This window comes from Haemaphysalis longicornis, unplaced genomic scaffold, assembly GCF_048455015.1.
Source record: "Haemaphysalis longicornis isolate Haplotype H1 unplaced genomic scaffold, Haemaphysalis longicornis Haplotype H1 scaffold_3, whole genome shotgun sequence".
Classification (NCBI taxonomy): Eukaryota; Metazoa; Arthropoda; class Arachnida; order Ixodida; family Ixodidae; genus Haemaphysalis; species Haemaphysalis longicornis.
Window position 1 is genome coordinate 193,614,629 of NW_027526335.1, and position 26,426 is coordinate 193,641,054.

General features: G+C 46.8%; 1 long non-coding RNA gene across 1 annotated transcript; it reads right to left on the minus strand.

Moving 5' to 3' along the window:
- Nucleotides 1-9,749: 9,749 nt before the first annotated feature.
- Nucleotides 9,750-26,379, minus strand: LOC144175919 (uncharacterized). The gene is made up of 5 exons (XR_013323714.1): nucleotides 26,068-26,379; nucleotides 25,204-25,255; nucleotides 21,164-21,298; nucleotides 13,257-13,349; nucleotides 9,750-9,997 (listed from the first exon to the last, which is right to left on the minus strand). It is a non-coding gene; the product is annotated as an uncharacterized LOC144175919 (long non-coding RNA).
- Nucleotides 26,380-26,426: the final 47 nt, after the last annotated feature.

Below are 26,426 nucleotides of genomic sequence, written 5' to 3' on the forward strand. Positions count from 1 at the left end.
GCAAGGGCAGGGGAGTCGGCACCTTCGTCCGCTAGGGGATCACCTTTGTCGACCTTGCCTTGATCGGCCACAGCGCCATCGAACACTGCTCAGTGGAATTAATCACAGGCAAGAAGTGGAAAGAAAGCACATACATGGTGAACGTTTACAGCCATCCGGCACACGGACAGGAAAAGTGTCGGGCACTCCTCCACAAGGCAGGCAGGACCGGAGGGAACAGTACGCTCATGGTATGCGGGGACTTCAACGCCTCGAACCAAGAATGGGGCTACCACAGAACGACAGTCAAGGGGGAGAGAGCTGACGCAAGACGCCACGGATGTGAGGCTGGACCTTATCACGGATCCAATCTTCCTGGCCAAGATTGGCACATCGGTTACGCGGGACACCACCCGGGACCTCACCTTGTCCGAGACCAACGCGAACTCACGCGACGCTATATGGCGGAACGCGGGAAAGGACCTCGGAAGTGACCACTACATCGTGGAAGTAGCCGTACCGCTCTCGGGCCACGGCAGTACCGGCAAATGAACACACCGCATCACGGACCAGGACGCGTTTCAGCGGGCACTCGAGCAATGAAGGGACATGGTTGTGAAAACGATAGCGGACACAACCAGGGAGTTCGAGACAGAAGAAGGGATAGGTAGGATAGACAACCGGCTGGCTCACCTACTGGAGGCCAAACAGTCCATAAAGGCCCGGTGGCAGAAGCAGCCCACAAACAGACGTCTTCGCAAGAAGATCGCCGAGCTCAACAAACAGAGGCCCATTGAAGAGTGCTCTGCACACAACAGTGAAACGAGGTCTGCAGCGAAGCCGAAGGACAAGGGCTAGGGCAAGACGTAGAACATGCCAGGCCGCCTCCTCGATGAGACTAGAATTAAGGGTTCCCAACACAACAACGTTACCAAGACCCTCCACAGGGCCGTCTGTGACCTCGGGGAAGAGGAAGTGTTGAAACGACTGGACACCAAGCACATGCCAACCCCCAATACAGAGGCACACCCGGGCTAGTGCGGCAACGACAACGCGACACTAGTAGAGACATTGAAACATGGCAAGTACGAGTGGCTCTGCAGAACCTCGACAGCAGATCCGCCGCCGGTCCCGAAAGGGTGACTGACAAGGCACTTAAGAATTTCAACGACAGGGCCATAGAAGCCCTCACGCACTTCTTTAAAAAATGTTGGCGCACTGGACGGCTTCCCAAACACTGGAAGACAGCCAAGACGATTCTCATCCCGAAGCCTGGCAAACCACCAAACATTGAGAACCTCCGACGACCGATCTCGCTCACTTCGTGCATGCGAAAGGTCCTCGAGCACGTCCTCATGAGCAGGTGCCAGCGCCACTTGTAAGGCTCTGAACTCTACCCGAAGTCCATCATCAGGTTTCGGAAGAAGATTGGAACACAATGTGCTATGATGCTACTGAAGGACGAAATCATTGATGACGAAACGGGAACCAGGGGCAACATAGCTATACTCGGACTCGACCTACAGAGAGCATTCGACAAAGTCCGCCATTCCGCCATCCTAGCCCAAGTCTCCCGTCTCAACATGGGTCGTCGGACATACAATTACACCAAAGAGTTCCTCAGGGGCGGACCACCAATATTTCCGCGGGTGACCTGCAACTTCCAGAGAAGCAGCTCGGCAGCGTCGGCAACCTCCAGGGATCGCTGATCTCCCCGCTACTCTTCAACCTCGTGATGATCACCCTGGCCAACCGACTTGCGGGAGTAGCGGACGTCCAACTCACCATATACGCCGACGACGTCACGTTATGGGTCACAGGCGAAGCGACGTTCACATAGAAACAACGCTGGAGGAAGTAGTCAACGCCATTGAGGAGCACTTGCGCTGGTCCGGACTCGTCTGCTCCCCATCCAAGTCAGAACTGCTCATGCTCCCGCCGAAAAGAGAGGGCAGGAAAAGGAGGCATATGTAAGCCACATATGAACGCCCCCGAATTACGATCCGTACGGAAAGTGGACAAGCCATACCGGAGGTGGACAACTTACGAGTGCTCGGACTGCCTATTGAGCGCAGTGGCGTCAACGGCGCGACGGTAACCAAGCTTGCAAAGAAGGCGGCCGCAGCAATGCGCCTCATCAGGAGGGTATCTAACAGACGAGGGGCGAGGGGGTATGAAAAAGAAAAGCCTGACTCTTCTCGTCAAATAAGCCACATAGCGTATTTGGCCGCCTTCCAACTGACCGCACCAAAATCGGCGCCACCATACGTAAGGCATACAAGACAGCGCTTGGGCTCCTATAGAGCATGAATACCAACCAGTTCATGGCTCTGGGCGTGCACAACACCCTGAACGAAATAGCCGAACCGTAGCTAACGACCCAACTCGAGCGACTGGCCGAGACGAGGACTGGGCGACAGGACACAGAGCGAAGTCCCGGTACCGGGCAATATCAGCCGACCGCTCAGTGTCTGCCCAATATTGCGGAATATGAACCCCGAGAGCAAGAAGAAGCGACGACTAGCGACAGTCAAAGCCCTAATAGACCTCCATGTTAGAGACAATGACGCTGTCTACGTGGACGCGGCGGAATATCAAGACCGTAACGGCGCTTACGCGGCGGCGGTAGCAGAAGCCTCAACGGGAGTTACAAAGACAGTGGCGAGCATCCATGCCAGGAAAGCGCACCACGCAGAATTGGTGGCCATCGCCCTGGCCGTCGCCGACTCCAGCTGCACGACGGTGTTGTGCGACTCTCGAACAGCGGTACAGAATTACGCCAAGAGCAGAGTGTGCCGTGAGGCCGCGCACATCTTACGCAAGTCTGAAGACTACGGGCGCACCAGCGCTGTGGTGATCCAATGGTTCCCGGCCCACATGGGCAACACCATATCGGGACAGGGGAACGCGAACCACAACGAGACGGCCAACGCAGTCGCGCGAGGACTCACCAACCTTGCTACAGCACGCGAGGCCGACCCGGGGTACGGTACGCTCGACAACACCAAATACACGATGACCAGCTTCAACGACATTGTGAAGTGGTGCAGACTGAATAGACGGACTATGCCGCTCCCTCACCCGGGGCTCACCCGAGCATAGGGAGTGTTATATAGACAATTGCAGACGGGATCCCTGCTCACCCCGGTGCTTGCCAGACACATTTGCCCCAGTGTGTACGATAGTGTTGTGTGCAGACTGTGCACAAAGGAACGAGCCGCGGCAGGTCACATCCTTTGGGACTATAGCGTAAATCCGCGAGAGGCCACCGAGCAGACGACGATCCCACTGCAGCTGTAGGCTGCGACGAGGAGCCACGACTACGACACACAACTCAAGGCCATCCAGCAGGTCTTCTCAGCCCTTGAGAAGCAGCGACTGCGCCAAGCTGCGGGGGAAGGGGGCGCTAGCCTTCCTGGACCTGTGGATGGAGTTCGTGCGCAGACCTCAAGGGATGCCCGGGACGGCTCCCAAGCAGCGTCACGGTGACAGCACTCACCCCCATGTGGAGGGAGCCTAACAAAACTGCAGGGGACTCAATAAAGTTGTTCTCTCTCTCTTTCTCTCTCTTATGTTTGTGAACGGAAGAATCTGTATTTCTTTAGTTTGTTAATTTGTACACTGTATCAAGCTCAAAGTCGAGGTCGCTCCACACGAGCGCTGCACAAGCGCACTTGTGAGGCTTCGTTGACTGGTAGGCAGTAGAAATATCTAAGGCCAATTGAAGGCGGGAAATCAGTCAGCGAAATTAATATAGGTGCTAAGGAAATAAAATAAACTCAAACTTCTACAGTGCAGTGTAAAAATAGGGTGCAGGAAGTACTTTTTCGCGCTGTGTGAACAAGCACAGCCGTCAGCAGTACGACGACATATCTCCGAACGCTTTTCCGTCTAGGCGTGAGATATTCTGGAAATGTGGGGGACACTTACTGCACGAGCACTATACAACAAATCTAAGGTGCTGGAAATGCTAAAACTAAGTAAAAGTGTGAACTGGTGATTCATTACATACCTTATATTTCCGCAGTGCAGTCAGCGCTGGCTCGTGGCCGAGTCGTCTGGATCGCTAGGCGTGTGATTTTGCACGTGGCTTCATCGAATCCTTCAGAGTACATCCTTTTTTTGTAAGATAATTTCTTCGTTTTCGGCCGATGTGTTCATTGCAGAATTCCCAATTTTTGCGCCGTAACGTTCATTTCTCCACAAGCGAGTTCACAGAACGCGCGCGGACTCGTACTGTCGTGCCAACGAGTTCTCGTTGGCTTGGTGTCGCCAAAATCATCGACTGCATGCGGGGAGTGGGCACAGGACGGAATTAGCGGACCGTTGGCCTGGTGCGAACACGCTTTTTCCGACACAGGAATCAGTGAGACAAGTTCCAAAGATGGGGGAAAAGGGCGTGGCATTTGAGCGTCTGCGGTGACACGGAGAGCGTTCATCTAGGGCGTAGGCCTGGTCTAGTGATTGCAATCATTTCAAGCGGCCCTTGTAGGCTTATCTCAGGCGTTTTACAGCCGACAAGATGACAGAAATACGGTATGGCGATAATTGAGATATCGAAAATATCCACCAACGATAACGTCGGATGTCAAGTATGTTGTTTCCCAGAACAGAAACGGACACTTGTTTTTGAATGCTAATCTTGGACATCGTCCAATCACGTCGCACCTTTACCTGACGTGACTGCGGGTAGTTACTGCAGCCGCCGTAGACCACGCATGGTAGTTTTTCATCTTTCAGGCTTTTAAAATAAATACCGCCTTGTCGCCGGGATAAACGATGAAGAGTGTGTTCATTTAGGTATACGCAGCGCAAGCAAAAAGGGGAGCTTGAGAAATTCAGTTTGCCGAGCCACAGCCAAGACCATCAACCGCTCTGCATTTCTACAAAAATGCAGATATCACAAAATTTCCACCTGTAATAGTTATAATAGCGTGAATAAATATAACTGGTAACACCAAATTTTGAAAAACAAGAAAATAGTTGAAATGCAAAAAATTATGGAAAATGGCGAAATGTGTAATGGCCTGCATATCTACATGAATTCAGATTTTGCGAATGTTCCACCTGTAATCGCTATAATCGCGTAAGTAGAGATAATTGTTATAACGATGTTCTGAAAGACTAAAAATAGAAACAATAATAAAAAATTACGGAAAATGCAGAAGGACGGCACATGACATTTCTACAATAACGCAGATTTCGCGAAAGTTTCACCTATAATCGTTACAGTAGCATAAATGGACATAATTGGATGAACGAAATTTTGAAAAAACTAGAACATAAGAACAAATAATATAATTATGGAAAATGCCTAACCGTGTAACGCCCTGCATTTCAAAGACAATGCAGATTTCGCGAAAGTTCCAAATGTAATCGTTATAATGGCGCAAATGGAGATAATCGGTTGGAAGAAATTTTGAAAACTAAGAAATAAAAATATTACAAATTACGAAAAATGGCACAACGCAAACCGCATGGCCATACCAAGTTGGTGCAGATTTCGCACATATTTCACCTGTAGCCTCTATAACATCGGAAATAGAGGTAATTGGTCGGACAGGGCTGAAAAAAAACCATTTGACTGTAAAAACTCACACTCAATACAAGCGGCATACGAGTGCTACGCATTAGTATATTAGTAGATAATTCTCTGAATTTCTGCAGCATTTTATTCTCCAGGTTCACCCTGGCCACAATGCTAGCGGGGTGTGGGGGCATCGACCAGAAGGTTAGTGCTGTGAGAGAGTCAGCTGTGAGAGAAGTACAGCGCGCTTTAGGTAAAGCGAGGCACTCTGGTAACCGGGGCACCGATAGCCTGTGGGAATGGACGGATGAGGAGCTTAGCGGTAAACTAGCTCTAGGAAGAGCCGAGATCGCTAAAGAGGAAGAGAAGCTTCGTAAACCGAATCAACTCAAAGGGGATACCGGAAACTCTGTTAGAGTATTCACAGTGTTCTGTCCGTCATTGGCGTTTAGAGCGCCGGAAAGTCAGTAGCGCGAGAAGGCGGATGAGGTGGCTGAAGTCACCCAAGTTGTTGAGCAACCCTTTAGCGTACCCTTTTTGACGGAAGAGATCAAAGGTATCTCGGAAGACCGCTGCCTTAGCTTCTTAACTTCCTCCTGCGGAGGCCGACAATGGGCAGCTGTCTGTTGCCGAGGCGGCACAGGCAAGTGTGGAGAGTACCAACTCCCCATGCGCCGGCATAGAGTCACCCGACGACCGTGAGGAGCCGCTCTTGGCTGATCGGGTGCAGTGTTCGAACAAAAATCTGGAAAGCGGTATTGTCTCATTGGAGGCAGAGGCAGCGCACGTGCCGTGCAAGGGCAGTGGCGTGGTGCACCTAAATGTTGCGGTCGCGTGTTAGAAGCACGAAGGCGCAGGTGGCCCACGGCGTCTGGCGCGTATACGTGGATTGCGACGGGCACGAGAATGCGTAAAGCGGCGGCAGGTGTGGGGCCGCAGGTGCGCCAACGTCGAACGCATTACCGCAGACTAGGGTGCTCCTTTTTCCCGGGAGCAAAAAACACCGCGTGTTACACCAGGGTCTGTTTAAAATCAACTGGCGGTGCATAGAACTGGATCTGTCTTCTTGCGACGGTCGGCGCGTACCGCCGTGGAAAAATCAATGCGCTGTACGAACGGAGCAGTTCTAAACCAAGAATGGTCAGTGTTGTTTGGCGCACACTCATGTATGAGACTGATGTGCCTTTATTGCTATAACGCTTTGTTCTCCATCTCGTTGTTTAGTTATTTTCTGTGTTGGTTGCCTTCAGCAGTCTTCAGGCTGGTGATATGCGAGTGCACAGTTTGGCGGTTTCAACGCTGTATGGTTTAGCAGTAGAACTACTGGTACAGCATGTTAGATAGCTTACCATCACGTACCAGGAGGAGTGGCTCCCGTTATTTTATTTCATTGGCATGAGGTCTTGGGGGGCCATGGAATGTAGAAGTGGGACCCACTGTGTGTGGTGTTTGTGTGCGAACCGATGACTCGAGTACTAGATCCGAGAAACAAAAAAGAACTTTCTGTACGTCGCAAGTGCACAAAAAGTGAACCGTCGAGGGCTGAACACTCTTTGTTGTGCGTTTTGATAGAACATTCGTCCTCCAGTGCACGAAGAGGCAATGAACTTCCTTAGGCGTTTTGTTGTTGCTACAGAAGTAGCTATGTTTCTTGCAATCGTGTTTACGTGGTCTTTCTGTGTCCTCTAAAATGAAAGAATTATCTTGCATGCGCTGGTAGTGATAGCGTTAGTTTGTGTCTTTCTTTAGTTGTCTTTTCCACACCTTCATGGGGTTGGGTGCCTCTAAGTGTCAAGGGTAGGAGGACTTGAATCTTAAGTGCACTTTTGGTTAAGCGTTGTTGTTTTTGTTTGAACTTGCCGGAGGCACACCTTATTTCGTGAGGTTAATGAGGATTTGTTTCTGGTATTCGTTTTGTTGTTGCAGGTGTATTTTGGGACATTTATTATTTTTCTCCAGCTACCGCGTAGTGTATAAGCCACAAAACAAATCACCCCTCTCCAAGAGGGCATCTACCCGATGCTAGAATTAAAGTAAATCCGGACAAACAATAAAAAAATTCGTCATCGTGCGTGGTAAGGTTTCAGGCAAACCACATGGATGACTTCGGGCCACGTGCATCGCCGTGATGTTCCGGAATCACCATCGGGGATCACCTCGTAGTTAAGTTGGCCTACACGTTGTAGAATCCGATACCGTCCGAAATACCGTAGCAGAAGCTTCTCACAGAGTCCACGTCGTCGGATTAGAGTACAAACTTGCATACGACCCCCCGGGCGGTACTCGCCGATGCGGCGTCGGAGGTTGTAGCCTCCGGCATCCACCAGCTGCTGGTTCGTTGTATGAACTCGAGCGAGCTCGCGGGGTACAGCTCGCCATCATTATACAGCCATCAAAGAGCCCATGGGCTGCGCCGGTCATACTCGTGAAGAAAAAAGATGGCACATCAGGTTCTGCGTTCACTACTGGCGACTGAACAAGATCACCAAAAAAGACGTGTACCGCTGCCCTGAATCGACGACGCCCTCGACTACCTCTGCCAAGCAAAGTACTTCTCTTCAATGGATTTGAAGGCAGGCTACTGGCGAATTGAAGTGGACAAGAGAGACCGAGAGAAGACTGCATTCATAACCCTGGAGATCAAGGAAATGCCGTTTAAGCTGTGCACGGCACCAGCAACGTTTCAAATAGTCATGGACACTGTGCTTGCTGGCCTGAAGTGGCACATCTGCCTCGTATACCTCGACGACGTTTTGGTATTCGCCCGGACTTTCGACGAACACCTTGCACGAGGCTGTAGTCGAGGCCATTTGTACGTCGGGGCTAACCTGAAGCCTGAAAAGTGCCGATTCGCGTACGACGACCTCAATTTTTAGGTTCATGTCGTCAACGCCGCGGGAGCCCTGCCTAACCCGGCAACAACTTCAGCAATAGCGAACGTCCCAAGACAGATATACAAAAAGGGCGCGCGAATATTTCTCGAACTGTGTGCATTGTACCGGTTCTTCGTCACTAACTTCGTACGCATAGCAGATCCACTCACGCGCTTGACGAAAGATAGCACCCCTTTCAGCTGGGAAAGCGCCCAGGAGGAAGCATTCGTCGAGTTGCAACAACCCCTCCAAAGGCCGCCTGTTCTCGCTCATTTCGACGAAACACCAAAACATATGCATACGGACGCCAGTGATATAGGCTTGGGGGCCGTCCTCGTCCAAAAGCAAAGCGGTTGCGAAAAAGTAATCGCTTATGCCAGCCGTGGATGTCTAAGGAGGAAAAAACTACTCAGCCTCTGAGAAACAGTGCCCCACGATTAAATGGGCCATTTCGAAATTTCGCCCATACGTGTATGGAAGACCATTAAAGGTTGTGACAGACCACCATACGCTGTGTTGGCTTACCAATTTGAAGGGCCCATCGGGCCGTCTGGGTAGGTGGAGATTGCGCCTGCAAGAATTTGACGTTGCAGTAGTCTATACATCCGGCAGAACACACGCAGACGCCGACTGCCTGTCTCGCGCCCCCGTCGACCCGCCGCCAATACATTCCGACGAAGACACCGCATTCTTAGGAGTCGTGACGGAAAGCAGCCTAGCCGCCCCGCAGGGTGCCGACCCCGAGTTACGCGTCATGATCCATTACCTCGAAGGACGCAACGTCACCGTGCCTACCCAAGCAGCACAAGCCTGTACGGCTTATAATCAGCCTAAGAACTTCAGCCGGGTAATTTCTGCCCGGCCTTTCTCCAGTCAAAGTGTAAAGCGCGCACTCAAAGGTGGGCCTCTGCCGTGTGTTTAAAGTTAACTGCTGTACACCCAATGGCCACTCTCCTTTTACCAATTCATTGCAGAGGGGTCCACAACGGTCTCCGGCCGTACAGCTTTGCCGCAGATCAGCCGTTAACTTTTGCTGATGGCTGGCTGATGAACCTTTGCCCGAGGCCGGCTGTTTAACTTTTGCAGGAGGTCAGCTGTTGACCTTATGCCAATGGTCGGCCGTTGAAATGAGTCTAATCAATGGCCCATAAGCTTTTGCCGAAGTACGGCCAGTCAGCTTCTCCTGGTGAGCGGCTCTTGAACATATTCTGGTGCCTGGCTGTTCAACTTTAGGTATATACTAGCCGTTCAACCATAGTAGACATTCTGCCATTTACATCCCGGCTGTCCAACCCCAGCAGCTCGAATTGCGCACATTCAGTTCGAATTGCGCACATGGGTTCCTAAAAACGGGACATGCTGTAAGTTTGTACTGCATGCATAAGCATTCGTGCCCTTTTAAAGAGCACTGTTTGCCCTTTTCAGGGACAAATGTAATGATTTACAAAGCCTGTGGTGATTAGGTTTTTTGACTTAATTTATTTTGCTCAGTTCATACTGTCCAGTGTCTTCCGCTTCGTGGGGCCGCCATCCCGGTCACCGGCGGAGTATAGCCATTTCTTAATAACACCTGCCACAGAGACCTTGTTTGCGTCGGGGTACCTGGGCTGTATTGACACTGAAAGAAAATTGAAAAGACAAATAAGTAATATACTACACTGTAAAATATCCACAATGCCCTTCCTGAAAAAAAAAAAATTCAATTGATTGATTATGAGGTTTAACACGCCGAAACTACGCAGGTTATGAGGTGCGCCGTAGCGGAGGGCTCCGGATTAATTTCGACCACCTGGGGATCTTTCACGTGCCGAAATCTCAGCACATGGGCGTCTGTTTTTCGCCTCCGTCAGAAAAACGGCCACCGTGGCTGGGATTGAACCCATGACCTTCAGCACAGCAGCACAACGCCTTAGCCACTAAGCTACCGCGGCGGGTGAAAAAAAAAAGTATTACAAGCTTGCTTAATGCAATGGTATGACGTTAGCAATGACATCAGCGTTCCGTGCATAACTTTCGCGAGGCTGTTTGCGACAGCAAAGCTACGCCTTTTCTTGCCTTCAGATCGTTTTCGCGGGTCTACACCAAGTTTCCCGCAGCAGACTACTTCGATGGCGAGTCCGCAGGGATGAAAAACCCCGGGACATTCGTTTCCCTCTCGGCACGCGCTTTGTCGGGCCGCGCTCATGTTAAACTTGCTCGTCGCAGTTCCGGGCAAATACTACAGCGTCGTCGAGGTAGACTAGGAAGGTGTGCCATTTTCTGAGGCTTCCCCTCAGCTGCACTGGTCACTGCTGTTTGCAATAGCAAAGCCACGCCTCAATTTTGTTCATAATGTTTTTAAGTCCACATTCTATGAAAAAAATTCTACATGCACAAAAAGAATGATCAAAGCGGTGCAGGTATGAGAAAGTTCTATTTTTTAGTCTAAAAATACAAGCACATGCAGTACTGGCAACGTCACACTTGAGGCCTCCGGATATGACGACAAAGAGCGGCGGCCCTACAGTTGGCCCAGCTTGAAAGTGTATATGCCATTATTTTGACCTACCGAGCCTAAATGTTGCCTTACTGCTTGTTTTTTTTAAAGTAAGCATAAAAGCTTCACCATGGGCTCAAAGAGTACAAAAATCTATAGAGACAGTAACAGAGAGCCTATGGCTCCGCTTCGAGCACGTGTGCCTTTCCATGGCGTGTTACGATGCACCACTGTTGACATCGCCTGGCGTCAGCGCGCATCGCCGAAATACACACGAACTCGTTCCTTCGCGCGCCGTATGCTGATGTCTATTCACGGCAGATATTGGCATCGATGGTAGAGGAGGCGTGGTCAGGGAGCATAGCAAAAGTGGACGGCAGCTCCCAGGTTATCAGTCCGTCTCCAAGTCTGGGGACATGTTTTAGCACTGGGAAATGCTGTTCCGTTCACTAAAAAATAGCAACATTTTTTTTCTCTAGCAGTGATTGGCTGCCTTGAGACAAATTGAACCAAACTGTTTTTGTTGGCAAGCTATTATCTCTTGGAGACAGATATAATTCTAGTGGCACATTCTGTACTTCGCTACCTTTGCTAGCGTCATAGAGATTGCAATCGCGTGATGCTTGTCATGAGGTAAATATAGAAACTCTAGCTATATTGCTTCTAGTATTAGCAAGATGGGGGTTGTCTGCAAGTTTGGTGCGTGAGACACAAGCATTCTCACTGCCAGAATTTCTCAAACATGACAAGAAACAGACACACCTGGCAATATTTGTTGACCATATAGCTCTGTGCTCAATTTTTGCAAGCCTCACAGCTTGTGTATATGGTCAAGAGGTAAGAAGCTGGAGTACTGTTTTGCAAGTCAGTGGTTCTAATCCCGTGTTTTTTTACCAGAATATGCAGCTGTTTCTTTAACCTTTCTTTGAACCCACAAGTGACGTTCACATGAAACCTCAATAGCAAGGCAGCGCTGAACATGGCTTCACACTAAATTAAAGAGAGGTAAAGATGGTACAGAGTTCAGACAAAGAGGCATAGCAACGGTACCATCGAACGACAGCGTCAAGAAGCACAGAAAGGAGCTTCCCAGGCACCATGGGCTTAAAACTCCCAGGACGTATTTTTTGCCGCCCTCATTTGTCCCGCCATATGACATCGGGGTCAGTGAGAAAGTGAGCAGCGGATTTCTAGTTTTCGAGAAGAGGGCAGTGCTCTATTTGCTTGTATTTTTAAATTTAAAATTAAACAACTTTTTTATTTCTACACGGATCTTGGCATTTTTTTTACATCTATCTCTGCACGACACAAAGTGCCCAAAAAGTACCTGAAAGAAATGTGCTCTGCTCGAGAAATTCACGAGGGACAAATCCACACACAAAAAGGAAGCAGACAAAATGAGATTTGACGGACTAGCAATTGAATTTTAATCATGAGTGATAGAAAGATTCCACTTTCCTGCAAAATGTCTTATATAGGCAATTGGGGCGTTGCCTTAATTAAAGGTTTAAAGAGCACCCTGCGCAATGAGTTGAGAGGGAATGATTATGTGCGATCTTGCATCGCACGTACCTTCCATCATAGCGAACATATTTTCATGATTCTTGTAGGAGGTGATTGCTGGGACGATAGACTTTACCCCAAAATACATTACGAGTAGTCGAGGGAAAGTGCTGCGGGTCCCTTCGATATGCAAGGGTGCGAGAAAAAGCCCACCAATGCCTACGCAAGATGCTGTGTAGGGACATTGCTGATGAGATACCTCTTTCATGTAGAAAGGTCTGCATTGGGCACACTGGAAGGTGTGTGAACGTGCGATTGCGTGAACATGAACATAACCTCTCAGTTGAGAACTGCACAAGTGGGCATAACCCCATCCATAGCTCTGCAAGCGCATACATGACGCTCTTAAAAAGCAAGTGAAAATTGTCCAGGTGCAGTGAGATACAGGAAGCTTACCACATAGGAAAGAACGGATTCGATTGTGTCAGTGACATTTCAACGGGTCTTCATATGAAAGAGCGTATTTATTAGGCTGTGAACTTTCCTTATCACAATTTTTTTTTGCATGCAAGTGGTGCCACGTAACTGTGGCCTGCAATTATGTGTTCTTACGCTGCCTAAAAGTTAGTTGCTAGTCACTGCCTGTTCTCACCAGCTACTTTCTGTGATTGTCAATATTTCGCGCCAAGTTCAATATCGTTAAGATGCACCAACTCGCCAAACACGTCTTTCTAAGCTTGAAAGAAGGGATGAAATAACCTAAAACACAAAGCAATCACACTGTGCTTCACAGCTATGCTAAAGAACCCACCAGTAACTATTAACAGCAGGTATTATCTAAAGCCTAATAAACTGCATGTCAATATCCTCGATTTTAAGATGCAGAAATCCCACAAACCTTGTGAGATTAGCAGCAGTGACGCACATATTTCGCCCACTCTCATCCACAGCGTTTGTGGCAGGATCAGTAGCAAGGAGCTCATGCCAGGCACTGAAAAAAAAACAAGACCACACATAATTTACGGTACTTTGAAAATGAAAAATGGACAAGCAACCAAAACGAATAGAAAACCGGGCAAGCATTTTGAATGCTTGAGCGGGGTCACAAACTGTTACAAAATTGTAAAAACAATTCTTTCTTAAGATCTTTGCAGCAGCCATAAAAATTTTGGAATTTGTTAGCACCAGGAAATTAGTCTGTAAACAGGTCCTCTGACACAGGGGTTCCCTCCCACAAGTGTTGCAACGTAATGAGAGCATGCTTGTCAATCTTCCCACGAAAACCTGCCTTCGCAACACCCAGAAAGTTTCCTAGATGCCACCCATCTCTGTCACAAATGAAAGCATCTAGAACTGACAACCTTAGATTGTCCAGTGCTTCATGTTCAGACGATATACGAAAATGCTATAAATCAGGGGTTAACAACCCGCAGCCCATGGGGCAGTATTATGTGGCCCCCGGCACAATGGTAGACCCCTTCTCCTCTGTCACTTTCTACCTGAAGGCCGACATGGCAGTTTTGACCTCAACTGGCATGAAAGCTCGTGACATTCGTGCTGGAAATAAACATGATAAGGATTGCTATTCTAGTTTTGTACACTGCTTTCAATTTCCTCCCCAAAATTTATTTGCCTGCAAAGCCCCCCTCCCCTCCCAACCAATGTGCCCTCCGGCCCCCTCCGTGTCCATTGCATTAAACCCGGCTCTCCGCCTTAAAAGATTGTTGACCCCTGCTATTCAGCAAAAGTTGCAAATTTTTAACCTGACACTGCTTGTTCAATTCGAAGTGAATGAAAATAAGTAAGATCTCTCCTTTGTATGCATCACGCGAGCATACAAACCCATTAAACCCTTCGTAATTTCAATGAAGGGCCCATGAAGACTTGCTAGGGTTGAGGCTAGGCCAAGTTGATTCTAAGTTGAAAAAGACGAGACTGCAAAATGGGCGAGATACATCAGACAAAGAAATGAGAAAAAACACAAGTGCTGTTGTTTCTACTTATTTCTTCGTCTTTTGTGTCGCCTGCTTTGGGCATTTCCTTCCTTTTCACCCAAGACGACAGCAGACATTTTTTTAAAGACTGGGCTGTAGCTTATGGCTCTCGACAATTGTGTTCAATAGAAAACACTGGCACCATCACTGAAGGATCTGCGTTTTCTCAGAAGGATCAGGCAGAGTAGGCCACCTTGGATACGTCATGGGAGCCCTGACATAGGCAGTTTGAGGAGAGGCACACATGGCATCACACTAATCTCGATGTCGAAAGGAAATCCATCCTTAACTTTTTCGAGCATGCACATATTGCACATATTAAAATTGACTTGAAATATGTTCTTCCGAACACTTACAGGTTAACCTTCCTGAGGGGTATCTCTATTTAAAACGAAAGCTTTTTATGTAGTCATCTGTGCTTTGAAATTTTGTGCCAGCACTCCTTTAAGGGGAGGATTGAAGTTTTCATTATTCCCCACACTATAATGTGGCAAGGGCCCTGTGACACACTGGAAGGCAGCAGCAAAAAAATGGGCAGTCAGCAAACTAGATTCCTCACCATTGTGATGAAACCAAATCTTTGGAATCGCTGATCAAACAACCTTGCAGAGCTTATCAGTGTTTTAAGTGCAAAATGATATAGCCATGGTGTTCATTCTTGCTTTAGGTGCTCACTCTGAGTAGAAGCAGGCAACTGAAGCTCACCTGAGCCCTCAGGGAGTTCCAAGAGAATGCCAGGCATGATTTACATGATTTGCTGAAAATTCTTTCAACTTTAAAAGCTGCCATGCAATTGAAGAGCCATCCAAAGAATGGTGCAACATCCTACCATTTGCAAAACAGCTTTCTTTCATTTTATGCTGCTCTCCTTATGCAACTGCATTGCAGCTGTTTGTCCGTCATCTTATCATTAGAAAATATTGTTAATTTTGACATGGAGCCCTAGAAGTTCTAGCAAAAAGTCAACACAACTGTTTTAATATTCGAATATTTTGGTTGTCCCCACACCATCCCTTAATTGAGATTAATACCCTAGTTACATGGCGGAAGTAACTGCAGTTGCGTTTAACAGTGGTTACTAAATTTTAACTGCGGTTATCGCAAACTGCAGTTTTGGCTGTTACATGGGAAATTCCAAGTGTGTCGACAGCGGTCACTTGGTTGCGAGCGTAACAAAAATAAAGTAACAAACTTTTAACCTCACGATAAAAACCAAAGGCGAAGCAGTGTAGACATAAAATATCGTTAAACAGTTGCTTCAGACCCAAACGCGACGCACTCGCCCACGGCGAAAAAGGGGCTTCCCCATCAGCTCGCGACCGGCTTGTTCGCGGGTCGGTTTGGTGTTGGGAACTTGGGATCGCGGTCGATATTTGACCGGCGCTATCTCTACAACTGCGAATTACAATACATAGCACAATTTTTAACCTTTATAATATCCACTTTGTCGCATGTGGAACTTCTTTTCCGCGATCAGATTGATTTCGAAGAGGGGCGACAAGCTGTTGCTGCCGTGGTCTGGGCTGGTTCAAGCCGCTTTCAGTGCCGTGCGGACAGACACGCCGGCATGTTTGCAGGAACGGCCGACGTGCACACGGATCGTTTCTGAGCGCTGAAAACGCTTCATGATTGCCTGCTTTGTCTATTTTTTTTGGCAAACGATCAGCGGAATTTACAAATTTAGGCTTTTCTCATAGTTGATGGGGTGGACCGGGAAACGAGCTGCTGCTCACGCGCGGTCGTGCCGACTGCGAGAGCGACGCAAAGAGCACAAGCTCCTCTTGGGGGCAGCTTCGGGGGCTCCCGCTATTTGAGGCCTTCGTCTTCTGCGAACGCCAGGTGATTTTTTTCACCTACGCTGATGCGCCGCCACTTGTGTGCAAACTGACTTGTGCGATTTTTGAACACTGCGGCAGCGGCAACTGCGGTTAGCATAACCGAACTGAGGTGGCCAAGCTCAGATTGCGTTAACCATGGTTAGCGGGGTAACTGTGCCCGTGTAACTAGGGTATAAGTGTCCCAGTCCACTGTGGGAAACTATCAGGCGAGTTTTACTCATTACATAACCAACTGAAGTGTGTGTTAAAATAGGCCATTTCAATCTCTCATTTGGAAAAACAAAGCCCATGAAATGTGTATTTTGAGAACACTTACTGATACAGTTCTGTCATTATTAAGCATCATACTACATTTCCCCCCCTGTAACTTTATCAAATTAAAGCAGTGCATCTCAGCCGTGCTGCAGTACATTAGCATTTATTCGAATAATCACTAAGATCAAAAAGCCTCATAGCAGCCACTGAGTAAAAATGTTTGTGCGAATGACGGGAAAGGAATGCTTCTATCATGAAAATACAAAACCTGGACCTCGTACTTACATTATTGCACTTTTTACAGCCTACATACCATTGGCTTTATTTCAGTTGTCTCAATTACGGCATAGTACCACATTTCCTCTTTAGTCTTGTGTAATAAAGCGAGGATATTGCAAGAAGCACACACCGCAAAATTCTGCGCATAGGTGTCCTCGCAGTGCTGAACCTCAAAAAAAAAAAAAAAAAAAAGAAAAGCACTGCAATAAGAAAACAAACAGGCCCAATTTTTTTGCACTACGGCTATGAATGGTCAGTTGCCTAGATTGTAAAACTCTGCTGCCCCAATATTGTTGAGGCCACGGAAATGGCAGGGAACAAACTCAGTACGCTCGCACGAGCTTTGCAGCCACAGAAATTGCAGTGTGCAGTCGTAGTTGACAAAGAAAGATGCCAAAAAAGGTGCGTATGTGTGTGTGTGGGGGGGGTGAGGAGGGGGCATCAGTAGTTGCTCAGTAAAGCCACCAGCGGTTGTCTTGCAACTAAAGGTAGAAAAACTATTTTCTTAAAAAAAAAAAATGTGTGAATGCATTTGACTACTCACTGTTTAGCCGTACAGAACTTTCCAAGCTCACTGACGACTTACAGTTAAACCTCGATATAACGAAGTCGTACTTGGGGCCGCAAATTTCGTTAAATCGAGAATTTCGTAAAATCGAGGTTTCGATTTTAGAGTTCATTTAACCAGTTATTGGGGTTTTAACACTTTGGCCCTCGCCAAGCAACAACTGCTATGTAGTTACCTCTCCAATTAAAGCGAAATTTGTACTAAAACTGGCCGCGAAAATTGTGTGAATTAAGAGTTTCAACACTTGGGCAATGGAATTCGGATAGCCGACGGTAGTTCATGTGTCATCGTAAAACCGGTGCTTTTTCCGCAACGCCTCATTAAATATGATAGCAGACTAGGTTTCCACTTTTTCTTTTTTCATTTCGGTCACTACTAAATGCCGCTGTTAGTCAATTGAACCCGCGTCCATGTCCCGTGAACTTCACCCCGCCGAGGTGCTCGTTCGAAGTTACGCCTCTTTTCGTCCATTCAGTGGTAGGCTTAGGCGCGGCGGACCAACAGCGGAAGGCTGCTATGAAACTTTCGAAAGACTTTTTTCATGTACAAGGGCTCCGCAGTATGGGCGCGTGATTCAACCACAACACTCGAGATAAAACCACGATTGCGAGTTGAGCGGAGTACACGCGGACCGCTTCACTGTGTGGAGCAGCGCTTACGTGATCCGGAAAGCGGAACGCTTACATTAAAAATCTTCCGGCCAAATTCGATTAAGCAGTTACTTTTATGCCCACTGAGCCCTTACGAAACTGATTTCTCCGCACCGCAGCTGTCTAATGAACGCTGGTGAAACGAAGATGACCACGTTCAAAGAGAGCAATTTATTGCCACCAGCACTCGATGTTCAAGCTGTAGTGAAGAAGTCTGTAAGCAGTGCTTGGCGTTTCTTGACCAGGGCGGGCTTTACGTGACGCTCGTATGCTGACAGCGCTAACAAGGTCTTAAACATTCGTGTGCACCTGCGTGCCTCCGCAGACCATCGATGGCATCCATCACACTTCGGTGGCTGTCAGTTTCACAGAGCTTCCTCAGGCTCTTGTTCGGAACACTTTTCTTTCTCTTGGAGTGCTCATGCTGCTTACAAGACTCACCTAACGATGCACGAACAAAATATTAATTTGGTTATCAGCGAGCACAACCTAGCGCAGCAGCACCGTGAGCAATGACGCGTAGAAAAAAAAAAGCTTGAAGTAGGCTTCGGTAGCCTAAGCATAGAGGGCGCTGGCGTAGGCAACGATGGAGACGTCAAAATAGTGGGGGCACTATTAAACCGTCTATGACCGCTAGCGGTTTGTGCAGCTTCGTTCTTCGCTTTTAATTGTTGTTAACCGTAGATTTCACCGCTTTTCTTTCATTTTAGCCTTCAAGAGTCAATTTGAGTGCTGAATTTTTTCAATGTAGGGCCTGAGAGGCAAAATAAAACGTGCCTCGACCGGAATTTCGTTCTTCCTTTCTTGCCGTGACTTCGTTAAATCGAAAGCGCCGCACAAAATTACTTCGTAAAATCGAGACAAAAATACACGCATTTAGCAAAATTTTGTTAGAAAACTTGAAAAAATTCGTTATATCGAGGTTCAACTGACAAAGAAAGATGCCAAAAAAGGTGCGTATGTGTGTGTGGGGGGGGGGGTGAGGAGGGGGCATCAGTAGTTGCTCAGTAAAGCCACCAGCGGTTGTCTTGCAACTAAAGGTAGAAAAACTATTTTCTTCAAAAAAAAAAATGTGTGAATGCATTTGACTACTCACTGTTTAGCCGTACAGAACTTTCCAAGCTCACTGACGACTTATTTATAAGAGGTTTACAGCACTGTAGAAAGCCACGGCTTCTTTCTTAATAACTACGACTGCTCTAAAATTACAGCCAGGCTGCATTTCTACCAGACTTTTCTACCAGAAATACTGTTTTGCAAAGAACAAACTATTTGCCGCAGTGTTTCACTTGGCATCATCTTTACTGCTTTCAAAACAGCGGTTTATTTGTACTGCAGAAACGGCTTCCTCGAATGTTTCTTTTTTTATATCAGCTTTCTAAGGAAGGTTTGCAACCTCCATTTAAAGGTTACCAGTGTACTGTGTTCACAATGGGAAAAAAAAAAGTCGACAATATTCACGTCTTTGCTGCGGTGCTTACAGGATAGCGGCGGCCCATGCACTAGCCCAAAGCTGGGAAGCATGCACGCACCGTGTGCAAGCAAAATACCTACAAGCTCCTAGAGCAAAATCTTCTGAGAAATGTCATCACATCTAAAAATACTTTTTTCCTTTCATGCAAGAAAATGCACTACAATTTCCTACTATCTTAACTGGACCTTTACAAACCGATACCTACCTCGACATCTTAGAAGCCCTTGATTGAGGTCTGTGTTGTGATAATTGCTTAACGTTATCTACCTCAGCACTCATTCATTACTTCAGGCACCCCCGTCTCCAGGGACCTGCCAGGAGAAATGCACACATGGCTTTTTCCACATTGGCATAGTGAATGGCAAAAAAGCAGCTGCCTCTTGAGCTAGTGCCGCAGCACTGACAGGAACATTGTCAGCTTGTTCTATTCCACGGTTATTAACACAGTAAGCTTCTAGCCAACAACAGAGGTTAGAAACTTGCACAGGATACTAAAAAAACTGAGCAAGCCTTGTCTATACAGTACAAGAACTTCTGAACTTGTGCTTGGTTGCTGCAGTGAAGTTTCTGAGGAAGCATAAATAAATGCTGCTTAAAAGACAATAAAGACGAATTTATGTTGAATTTACATTGGGAATATTTAGTTCTTTGTATGATTATAATTTATGTTTCATCCAGCTGCCCCCAAGTAAGGAAGTTTTTAAGCGCAGACTCGATTTCAGAGCACACATCGTGAACTTGTGCGAGAAGCTGCATCTTTCATGGTTTTCGATAATGCTATGAACTTTCTAAAAATAAAGCACCGATGAGGTTAGATAGTGCCATTACTATCAAACAGTGCTTACTCAATTGCATTCCAGACGATTTGTCTCAGCACCAAGGTTTTGGCAAGTACAATTTTATTCAATGAGTCAGCACCCTACAGCTTAACAGTGCACTAAAGAGCGCACTCATGGTGAGCGAGAACTAACTGCACGGCGGGTTTGCCCATGCTGTACACAGGCTGCAAATGCACCGTGTCGCATGTTGTCTTATCAGATTCATGGCCTCTGAGTGGTATATTTTGTCATGGCAGTCCTCTTGAATATAACAGCTGTACCCACATTTTTCACTTTTTTTTTTTCCTCCAGCATGCAGGTCGGCATGCCTTGAGTGAAAATGTGCAAAGGCTGCTTGTTCGAGCGTCACTGCACAGTTGTTGAGTACATAAAAAAATAACAAACACAAGATCGTTTTGCATTAAAAACCATAACTAAGATTTTGGGGGTCCCTGAGTGCTTCCGCCAATAGATTATCACGCCCAATTGAACATATTTGAATGTAGCACCTTTGCAACAATACGCGCTGTCGTACGCTGTTTTTAGAGCCCAGTTATTGATTCCAATCCCATTATCTATCGCTAATTTTTGTTCCCTACAGGTTAGCAGTGTTCATTTTATAGACGAGAAACAAACAAAATTCAACCCTTTTCTAGTGCTACAGCTCAGCTCTGTGGGGACGGTGAGACGCACAGCTAATTCGTAGGGTATAGGAGTCGGGTGCAGCAATTGACTGGAAAAAGTGTGGCACAGAGAAATATAGCTCCACAAACCGCGATTTCGGTGAGAACCATGCACAGCATGGTCCACTTTGCAGCCTGTGTACAAGCATACGCAATCCTCGCATGCAACTAGCTTTCACTCGCCTTTAACCCACTTTCTACTGCACTGTTATACTGTGGGTTGCAAACTGTTGAATATGAACTTACCAATTTTCAAATCAGATTATGTGTCCGAATCAGCCATACGATACGCAGTCCAATGCGGCTGGGCCCGTGGCTGCTCCCGCTGTCCCCCGGGAAATGCCTGCACAGCTCCACACCAATCCCGGGCAAATGGCCACCCTGAGAAGGTTGGAAAATTGGGGTCTATAGTCAGGGCGCCTACCAAACTGATGCGTCAAAATTTCCCTAGTTTTCCAAAATTTCAATCAGTGCTTCAGCAAATTGCCATGAGCAACATGAGTTCATCCATCTCTAGGCAGTCTGAAAACGTCACATGATGCTGTCATGATCAAGTATGCTGATCAAAACAATAGAGGAGGTGAACAAATATCATACATTTCTTAAATTGAATTTAAATAGTTAAATACTAATACGAATGTTACTGTATTTAGTCGATTATAACGCGTTTTCTTTTTGCAACCTGAAGTCAACCCGCGCGTTACAATCTAACACCGCAACTGAAGTTGCCTAAAATTGCAATGATGCACCCAATTGTCATCAATGGCCACAGTTTTGACCATTTCGCAATCTATGTCAGCAAGATGTGTCAGAGTTGTTCGGGTCCACTACAAGCTAAGACCGACTTTTTCCGTTTCCTTGCTTTTTTTCTGTGGTGGTTGACAGCGTGCGCAACGTTTTTCCTTTGTTTTTGCGCCATACTTTTGTATTGAGGCATAGGTAACTTTCATTGCCCTCAAGTGCTTCATCAACACCTCTTCAGCTCCCCTTGTTACGGCAACGTGCTGCACTCAGTATGACCCATGCTATTTTAATGGCTCAAGAAATCGGGAATTCGGCAGCTCCCCGAAGAGTCAACATCGACCGCCTGTGGATGGCAGCTGCTGCGGGAGCGCCTTTTTACATGAGACCCCTGCCCAAAAAGTTTCCGAGGGCCTTGCTACAGCTGCCACGTCGAATTACAAAAGGGTGTTGCTGATTTTGTCACCAAACAGTGTAACCGCCTTTTGGCGGTCAGTGTTGAGCTGATACAGCTCAAAACAAGTGATATCGCTCAACAGATGGGCTTCCTGCGAAGTTATAAGTGTCAAAGGTGGGCGCCTAGCCCAGGTGTTTGAAAAATAAATGTGCTTTTCCATAATTCCATTGGCCTCACGTGAGTACTTTGGCGGCTCTTCTTTTTTTTTTTGGCACGACAGAAAGTTACCCCGTGAGTTACTTTAGTGGTTTTAATTTTTCTTTCTGGATGCGATGAAGTCACCCCTCACACTACAATCGTGGTCACATTACAATTCAGTAAACACGGTACGTGGTTGTCTTTGACATTATTATTGGAAGGGAAAAATTCAAAATTAGCATACACTATGTTCTCTGTGCTTTTTTTAGACCGATCTTGATCAGAAGAGCAAGACTATAACCAACAACAAAATGAAATCTTATTTGTGCCCGATCATCAATGAGAGAAGCTTTTGAGGTATTAAAAAATGATGGACTGTTACAGGTACCCCTTGGTACACAGGGGGGTTGCAGCCAAATCATTAGGGAGCACTGCCTTGATGCCCCAATATCTACCTATAGTAGACCATGCAGGAGCACAAGCAAGCATGGGCTACTTTAGGTAAACCTACCCATCCGTACCTGCCGCAGTGGCTAAGGCATTGCGCTGCTGAGCGCGAGGTTGCGGGTTCGATTCCCGGCTGCTGCGGCCGCTTTTCTGATGGAGGCGAAAAGCAAAAACGCGCACGTGTACGAGATTTCGGCGCACGTTAAAGATCCCCAGGTGGCCAAAATTAATCCGGAGCCCTTCACTACGGCGCGCCTAATCGCCGGCGTTGCGTCAACGCGTTAAACCCACAATCAATCATCATCATCTACCCATCCGTACCATTGATGCATTTTATTTGCCAGGGCTATCAACATTTGCCCCCTCATCCCACCAAAAGGCTCTGATAAAAATCACGTGATTACGTTACGCCGTCGGATTGACTGATTGCAGGGTTTAACACGCTCAAGCTGCACATGGGCTATGAGGCGTGCAGTAGTGGAGGGCTCAAGATTAATTTTGAGCACCTGGGAAACTTTTAACTTATGCTGAATCTCGAGACAAGGGTGTTTTCGCTTTTCGCCTCCATCAGAAAAGCCGCCACCGCGGCCAAGATCAAACCTGCATATATGGGCTCAGCACCACACCTTAGCCACTGAGCCTAGCTGTGGGTGCATTATGCTGTCAGTGTCTCAAACTTGCGAATACAGTAAATGCTGCTTAGGTACTAACATTACCCTATAGTGCAAAGAACCAAACTTTTGACTGCACCTAATTTACATTGTTTTGGTACAATTTGTTTTTTTCACATCCTTCGCACACTATCTAGTCAAATATATGTTCAATATAATGACCAGGCGGTTGATGCCTCACCAGAATTACCACCCCATCAATATGTGCGGTCACTTTACTGGCCCGAAAGAATCTAAATCGTCAATTCTTATGATTTGAGAAAGCGAACTCATGATCTTGAGTAGCATGTGGCTATGCCTCATTTAAAAACAGAACCCAGCATGTAAACTTTTGTCTGCACACATTTAGAGGCACTAAAGCCATTTTATATAGATGAAAAAAAAAATTTTTAATTACATATGGCAAAGAAAGCACAACGGTTCGTTTTGCTTCGACAAAAATCTATTTGGTTGAAATGATTGATTGATTGTAGGGTATAACGCGCCGACGCAACGCAGGCGATGAGGCGCGCCGTAGTGGAGGGCTCCGGATTAATTTCGACCACCTGAGGATCTTTAACGTGCGCTGAAATCTCATACACACGGGCATTTTTGCTTTTCGCCTCCATCAGAAAAGCGGCCGCCGCAGCCGGGAATTGAACCCGCGACCTTGTGCTCTGCAGCGCAACGCCTTGCCACTGAGCCACCGCGGCAGGTTATTTGGTTGAAATGAATTTGAACTCACACAACTGAGCCTGTGCGCATAATGTAAGCACTGTGCTCACAGCATTTTGAGCAGTCACAGTATGCAGTCGACATAAAGAAATGAAGCATAAAGATGCCTCACTCCAGGTGCCACCAACAGTGCAGCTCAGTAGCATAGACATGATCTTATTTCAGAGAAATGGGTGGGTGAGCTTGAATGCAAAAAAACTGAAAGAAATTCATTCGACAGATCAACTTACAATTCAAGTTCACAAATAACTTCAGGACCTTGCACGCACACCCACCATAATTTCCCCAGTTTTTTTTTTATTTTGCTTAACCCATCGCAAAACAGCCGGCTGATTAACTGACCACTGACAAGGAAGCCATGTAAATTCAGTGCATAGATAGCGCCAAAAAATGTCAGGAGTCTGTATTCACAGAAAAGAACAGTGCGTTCCTGTATCTGCAAGAGATTCAGCTTGACTAGCTCACATTCACTGGAAGCATGCAGGCTATGCTGTCAGAAGTGTCTGCTGAGAGCACCATCACTCCACTGGCGCGGCATCCAACATCCAATGCATAGTGCTCAGTGACACGGTAATACAGAAGGGTCCATAGGTATAGAGGGGATATTGTGGCCGATATGCATGCATATATGATATGCTGCTGTCAGTTACCGCTGGTGCAGCTACACAGACCCGAGTTTGGCCCCAGCTCCAGCATTCCAATTACTTCTTGCGGCACTGGGACTGCACCTGCAAGACCTTGTGCTTACTCACATTACAAGCATTATGACTTAACAGCTGCCCAGCCTCAAGCAGATGTTGAAGGACTCTTCACCCAGAAAACCTGGTTTGCACAGGCACTACATCGTGTGCAAAAGAAATATAAAACAGGAATTCACTTTCTGCTTGTATAAAAAGCTACATTCAACATAATTCAAATGTCCTAAACATGCAGAGCACCCTACCGCTGAAAGGGCTACCTACTACTATTATTCCTGTGGTAATGCAAGAATAAACAACTCCCACAAGTTAGCTGGCCATAATTCCTGCTGTAAAGGCCCCACATCACTCAAACGCATACTTCTAGGTCCACTTTCTATTTCTGGGTTCCTATATCGGTCACATAAATGCAGTACGTACCTGCTATTGCTTTTCATCTTGCCAGACGGCCCCCGTCCTGAAGCTCCAGCCACTTTTAAATGAAAAGGTTGCAAAGAAAAGTTACATAAGCACAAACGTCGTTACCTGCCAAAGTTAAAAGCTCACAGTACACTACACATTCCGAGATGTAAGAACACTCACTCAATGATTGTTTTATTATCAAGACAGTTATGTCAAAAGACCTAACCACAGAACTGATGAAAGGTGCTTAAAACCAATGCTATGTAAGCGTAGATAGCGTTTACAGCAATGTGAAATATACTCCGCCTAGGTGCTCCTGAACTACAAACTGTTTGAAGAAAACAAATAGTTTCCAAAGCAAGAGAACGCGAAAAAGGGTCAGGAAAGGTTTTCAGCCAATAACAAGACGATAAAAAAAAATATCAAAACTTTCATTGCCAAGTTAAGCTTTTCAAACTATTTCCGGTTTTCATTTTTCTCAAGGGAAGTTTTACGTCCGATAAGTTAAGCAGTCGCACATGATATTTTGCTTTGTTCAAAGTGGCACAGCTATCGAAATAAAACATAAGCGCGGTGAAACCGCACGGCCGCATATAGAAATAGACCTTATGCGATAAAAATCGCATACGAAACAAAACACATCGATTCCTCACGATGTTATCAAGAGCGCCGGCAATTATTTGAAGCTTCCTAAGGCCCTCCGCTGCGCCCACCACCTGTCCGTCAGCAACGCTAGACATATCGAGCAGCACCAGCAAATTGCATTTAGCTTGCACGAACCACAGCGTGAGACTGACGCGGAAACGAGAAATCAAGCCAATAACACGTTTCTGGCACCGAACCTTACTCGCGCTAGAAAAGGTCCAGCAAAAAAGAACTTACCGAACTTCTTTGTCCGGGCACAGGAAAACGCCGCCGTTCTTCGATCGTTTGCCGCTGTATTTCAGCTTATCCTTAACCTCACGTGTTTCCAACGTGGCAAGCAGGCTTTATCCACAAAGGGCGAACACAATTTACGACGGTATATCGCACAAAAAACATGAATAACAACACGGACAATGCGCAACCACGGTCGACCTCGCCGCCAGCACTCCATGGAAAAATTACATCGGAAACGACCGCAGCGCCGAAACGGCCAAATACATGAGCAGAGTTACGACTATATATTTTAATTCAAAGTGATCATACAACATTGCCAAATTTTTCAATCTTCAAAGAAATATTTATTGAAAATTGTCATT